This window comes from Cupressus sempervirens, chromosome 10 (genome assembly GCF_028749045.1).
Source record: "Cupressus sempervirens isolate cs-2001-9-10 chromosome 10, ASM2874904v1, whole genome shotgun sequence".
Taxonomy (NCBI): Eukaryota; Viridiplantae; Streptophyta; class Pinopsida; order Cupressales; family Cupressaceae; genus Cupressus; species Cupressus sempervirens.
The window spans coordinates 645,211,052-645,217,847 of record NC_143127.1 but is presented as its reverse complement, the minus strand read 5'-3'; positions in this window follow the sequence as shown (position 1 = coordinate 645,217,847).

Genomic DNA, 6,796 nt, shown 5'->3' with positions numbered 1-6,796 from the left:
TAAGTCTATGAACAGAGCGCCGAATGTGAGGCAGTTTATAGTAGGATTGTGATGGAGTTGTGAGTGTGTAGACAGAGCGCCGAATGTGAGGTGGTTTACACTTAGATCTTGGATAAGGTTGGAGAAGAGCTAGTGGCTGCGGTTTAGAAACAAGGAGGTTGCTTGGTGGCTTGTGAGTAGAAGTTGAGATCTTTGAGGTTTCTACCAAAGTGTGGATCTGGACTAGCTTGGGTTTGGATTGGATCTTGAGAGTTCTAGCAGAAATGTTATTGTAATTGCTATTGGATTTTAAATTATAATAAAATTTCTTGGGAAGCATTTTATCTCTCTTTCTCTTCATATTGTTGCATTCTTGGTTGTGATCATTAGTGGTATCAGAGAAGTCCTTCATCACATTGCAAGCATAGAGCAAGAGAAAGAAGAGAATATAAATAAATTTCAAGTAGAGATTGAAGCTTTTGCAAAGATTGCAATCAAGATTCAACATTGTTTCATTGATCTAAGGTATTTACACTAGTTTTGAGCTATGCAGTTAAGCCATTTTTACATCTTGCAACCCTAATTTGAAAAATGATATCTAGCTCTAGAAAACCCCAAGATAAGGAGGTGTTTGAGGTTCAATTGGTTAGTAATGAAGTAAAACAACCAAACTTTATACCAATTCTCGAAGTTGCATATAAAAATGACCTTGCCTGAGCTTTATCCATTATTCCACCTAAAGTTGTAATTGTGAAAGATGTTAGAAGGTGTTATAACTATAAAATAGGTGCAATTGGTGACATGGAGATTCAACAAGAATATGATAAACTTTGTGAGAATAGGGTATTGAAGGAAAAGTTTCAGATTATTGAAAGGAAGGGCTTAACCCATGCCCTAGATTTCCCTACAATATTTAAAACAGAATGGGTAAGAATTGTGCTGAGTAGAATCCATGATGGATGCCTATGGTTGGAAGATGGAACCATTAAATTGTCCAAAAGAATTATACATAGAGTAACCAAGTATCCAGCCCTAGAATGACCAAAGACCCTAAGGAGTGATTCTAAAGAAGCCATAGAGAAGAACACTGGGGAAAAGTGGAACAAGAGAGGGATGCCAATTGACACAATCAAAGATCCTCTTATAGAATTTGTTGCTAGAGTCATATCCCATAAATTCTACCAGTCAAGCTGACTCAACTGTATACCTTGTATTGCAGTTGACATTGGATACAAAATTGTCAAGAAGGCTCATACTTATGATCTAGTTGAACTGAAATTACAATAGATTATGGAGAATTTGGGAGCCATAAGAAGGTCCAAGGGTGCCCAATGAAAATTTGGAGCAATTTTGATGTGTTTATTTTTCTATGTTCAAAATGAATTCCCATCTTTTGGAAAGGTAAGTTGGAAGACAAATAGGAAAATAGTAGTATAGGTTAATGAATATATAGAGTAGATGGGGGCAAATTTTGAAACTATAATGACCAACTACTTTGAAGACTTTAAGAAGTCAATGAAGCAGAGACTCAAAATACCTATCTCTCTTGTTGAACAACACATCAATGACATATGTTTCTTAGTAGACATTGATTTCACATCATTTAAGCTGCAGTACTAAGGGTGAGTTGGCTAAGGCCACTTGGATATGAAATCAATATTGATGAGGCATCAACAAGAATCACAACATCGCTAGCAGAAGATATTGACAAAAGTGCAAAACCCTTTGACACTTTTGATGTTGTGAAGTCCAAAGATGAAATGGAATTGAAAACTACTTCAACACTAAAGAAAAATGATAGATTAGTGAAAAAGCTTAAGGCTAGATTTGGTGAAGGCATAGCAGAAGGTGAGGAGGATGATGAAGAGGCAAATAAGGATGAAGAAGAGCAATATCAAGGGCCACTTACCTTAACCCAAGGCATAGGAGAAGATGTAGAAGAGCAAGAAGGTGCCAAGGAGGAAGACGAAGCCAAGAAAGCACCTAAGCTAGAGCCAGAGAAGAGAAGAACCCAAAAATAGCATAAGGCTCAGCCCAAAGGCAAGAAGACAGCCAAGCCAAGCCAAACAAAGCCTACTACAAAGGCAAGTATAAGAGCCACAAAAAAGGAGGCCAAGGAGTAGGAAAAGAAGAAGGCTATTGCGTAGGAAAGTCCAGCCAAGAAGAAGCTAAGAAAAAAGTATGTTGCACCTCTTGAATTAGATGAAGAAAGAATAGTGTCTCATGACATTGGCCAATTTAGAGTAGTAAGTCACACCACCAAGTCTGAATTGGAAAATATATGTGATAACATTAGAGACAATGAAAAATTATTTGGCTTAAAAGGAATTGATTTTAGTAAGTTAACTAGAGAAGAACAAAACATAGTTGAAGAGTTAGTCTACACTATGATGGCCAAGTTCAAGAACACTCCACTTGAACTTGACAATTCAATGCCTATGGAGTTATATTCTATTGTAGAAAATAAATGGCATTACTACGTTAATATGGAAAAAGAAATAAGAGAGTCAACATTGGCTCGAGTAATGCCTAAACTCACTAAAGGGAAAATTAGCAAGACAAACAAGAAGGATGGGAGCAAATTTACACCCAAGTATAGAGCCATTAGTATTCTACAAAATAAAATTGAAGATGTTGTCAAAAAGTCCAATCAAATGTCGAAATTAATTTATGGCCTAAGAACTATCAAAGAAGGAGAGGAAGATCCCTTTGAGGGAAGAAACAATGAAGAAGAAGAAGAAAATGATAAGGAGGAGGAAGCATAGAAAGAATGAAGGGAAAACACAATGGTTGAGACACAATCAAGGATAGATAAAGTGGAAACTGCTGAGGAGCAACAACAAGAACAGAGTGTGCAAGACACACAACTATCACCCTTGAGCCCTCTACATGACCACACCTACAGATAAAATAACTATACAAGATGTTCCTAACAATTATGGTCAGAACATAAATCCACTAACTATAGAAGATCTTAAAATGATCCTTCACCAAACTACACTACAAGCGCAATTGTGTACAAATCTAGTCTTGGTGAGTGTGGAAGAATTGCAAAAGGTTGTAGTAGACATAACAAGGGATAAGGTAAATCCACAAGAACCAACTTCTCATATCCCCATATCCATAAGTGGACAGCCAACAATATAAATAGTAGTAGACACATCTGCAAAGGTTGACTCCACGGTACCAGTCACTACAACTGTCGAGTAGCCAGTAAAGGATCAAACAAGACAGATGGATACCTCTATCTCTATAGCACAAGAACAAGGTGCACCCCCATAGATCATAGTAATTGATAAAGGAAGATCTAAAGAGGACAAGAAAATTCTTAAGGAGAAGGAGCAAGAGGCAATACAAACATTGATAAATTTTCCTACAACATAGACTCCAACTGGAACATCTCAAAAGCTGAGAATTGAAGCAATACCACTTAAAATTTCAGCATCACATTCGAGCTCTACAAAGGTAGCAGGGGTACTTCACTATGGAGACCCTACATTAGATGAAGAAAGTCATCCCCAAGTATGACTACAAAACTATGAACATTGAACAAATGAATGAAGTGCAAGAGGCATTGGAAAAGAAAAAGAAATAGGAGATACTCAAAAATGAGTATAAACAAAGGAAAGAATTAATTGAGATGAAAGATATCTTTCTAGATGCATTTATCTTGTAGGTACTTAATAAAACTAAGCCCATTATGGAGCAACTATCTAGTATAGTGGACCAGGTATAGAATGAAGACCTTGATACAAATGCAAAACCACAAGAATGGTTGGATAGGAAATTTCAAGCGAAGGTAAATGAGAAAATCTCTACTAAAATTGCACTTTCACAAGTTGAGTTGGCCAAGAAGATTGAAAAGGTAAAGACAGTACTTGAGAATATATTCTCATTGCACTCAAAATTGTGTGACCTATCAATTTTCACACAAGAAACCAACCAAAAAATAATGATATTGGAGAGGAATTTAAAGTTATATACTATGCAACTAACAAGAGATCTAGCTCAGAGTGAGAAAATTTTTCAAACTACACTTCAAACTTAGAAGGAATTAGCTATGTTAAAAATAGATGAGAAAAATACAAAGGCCAAATTGATAAAGATTCAATCTGCCATAACCCCACATGAAAATATTGTAGAAAGAACTGGCCTATGCTGAAAATGTGTTAAAAAAAAGACTCCAATCTTTCTACATTGGAAGGCCTAGTTCACTTTGCAGCAGAGTTAGAAATCTAGATAAAATCACTGCAAATTGCACTGGAGAATTGGGATGCTACTTTGAGGATAGTAATGGAGGTAAATAAATCCTTTTTTGCTAAATATTCAGTTAATGTATAGATCCCTTTGACATAAGTATAAAAAAAGTGGGAAATAAAATTTGGGGAAATAAATTGTTAAGCGGAGAAATAGTAAAGCCAAAAGGAAACAATAAATACAAGGGAAGATGTGTTAAAGGGGGAGTTAGTATAGAGCAGATAGAGAAAGGAAGATAAGGCAAGGTAGAGATAAAGAGTATAAAAATTAGCATGAGACAAATCCAACATGAGAAGTTTTGGATATAGAAAAGGCACATCAACTCAGGGGGAGTTACAAATTTTTAGGTATATAAATTTTGAACAATTTTGAAGTTTTGTATACATGCTAAACATAATGTATATTATAGTAAAAAAGATTAGATTCATCATGTATAGTTAATTGTTTTTGACACTCATGTCAAAGGGGGAGATTGTTGGTCTTAGAATGGTTTTGAAAATTGAGTGCCAACACACTTAAGAAAGTTTCTTAGTTGATGCCGAGTTATAGTATGTGATGAGCTAGAAATTCATCAAGTGCCAAGTTACAATAGATGTCGAGTAGATAGATGATGAAAGCCTGTATATGTGCCAAGTAAACTATAGATGCTGAGAAAGATAGAATTTCTATAGGTATAAGAAAGACATAATTTCTATATGTGTCGAGCATCAGTAATTAGTAAGTTTCAAGTAACATAGAAACAACATAAGATTTCTTACCCTCACAAACTTAGATGTAAATAGTTTTTGAGCCAATATATGATGAATCTTGAAGGATTAAAGGATAAGATCGAATCTATTAGATTCCCTATGAATTCTACATGCAACCAATTAGAAAAATGGAAAGATTTGAGAGGGAAAGATGGATGAATATCAATCGTAGATCCATACCTAACCCTAAGTCATGAAACCTTTTTAAGGAGGTCAAAAACCCACAATTCAATAATGTATGAGAGAGTATATGAGTAGAGAATGCATGCAAGGAGAGAATACTAGCAAATTTTGAAGGAAGTGAAAGGGGTGAAAAGACTTTGAAGAAGAAGGATAGCATTGCAACATGAGTTAATAGAACATAGTATCAACACTTTGTATAGAATCATACCAAATCAAAGAGGATCAGATCAAAATGGACTGAACATTGATTTGAAATCAAAAATTGAAGATTGTAAGTTATCAGGTCATCACATTCTATTATACTTTCTAGCCATTGTATTAGGAGAATGAAAATCCTATGAAGATAGGTTGGTTTAATAGCCATAATTTAAATCCTTTAATAGGGTGACATTCCAAGTGAATTTTTTGTAAATCCTTTATATACCTGTACACCATTAATAGGGTGTTGGAGCCTTTAACAGGGCAGGCCTCTCACAAGGCAAACTATTGATAATGGCCAAACTTCGTAACCTTGACAAGTTACATATTGCTACAGTGATAACTTGTGGGTGTCATCCCTATAATACCCCAAAATTGGCTCATTGTCATGATCACCAATTTTGGTCTATTCTAATAAATTCTAAAGTCCTATGTCACTAGGCAACTCTTATTCTAATTTTTGCTTCTTGACTTAATTATCAGATGTAGAAAACCCTAAATCTGCATTAATCATACTACCTATTTAATTCCTAAGTATTGATTCAAATTAGACACATTAAACCTATTTGATTAAGATTTAATTTAATTTTAAGTGTTTATATTTTAATTAAATTAAATTATATCCTAAGGCTAATGTACTAAGGAATATAAAATATTTAATTTAATAATTATGCCCACTTTAATTAATTGAATGGGATTATTTAGTTAAATGAAAATAGGTCATATCTCACTTTATTAAATTAAATAATATCTTCAAAATCTTCTCTTTAGTTCTAAAATAGAAACTTTGAGTGAACTACCTCTTGAATTGGAAGGAATCTAGTTAACTTGTTCTGACACTCATAAAAAGTTTAGTTAACTACTCATAACACTCAGATCTAAAACAATCAACTTCAATTGCACAAGGAAGTTTCCATCTTAACTGAATCTTCTATCTAATCTTAACTGTTCATCTAAATTGATCCTGACTGTCAATTAATTCCTGAATTCTATTTAAGGGAATCTCAATCCCTAATTATAGAGGTTGGAATTTGTTGATATTGAATTTTTGTCCAACTGAATACTCATTTTATGGCTCTCATTTTTTGTTTTTCTTAGTACTTTGATGTCATTTAGTTTAATAATGCATAAATCTAGCTTAGTTTCTTTTATTGTTTAATAGAATATATTGCATATCATATAGGTTACTTGCATAATCATAGTTTGTATAAATCCTTCATTCTAGAATGGTCTAGTTGCTTGCATCTTGGTCATAGAGAAAATAGGCAAAATCCTTCTGGTTAGAAGGCAACAGGTCACATTGTCAGACCTCTTGGATGAACTATTCCATGTTCATTCCAGGATGAATTTGCATACAATGACCATGTTGAAGTGTATGTGAAAGATCAGAGGCCTCAGTTTTACATATATATTTTTGGTGCACACCATGG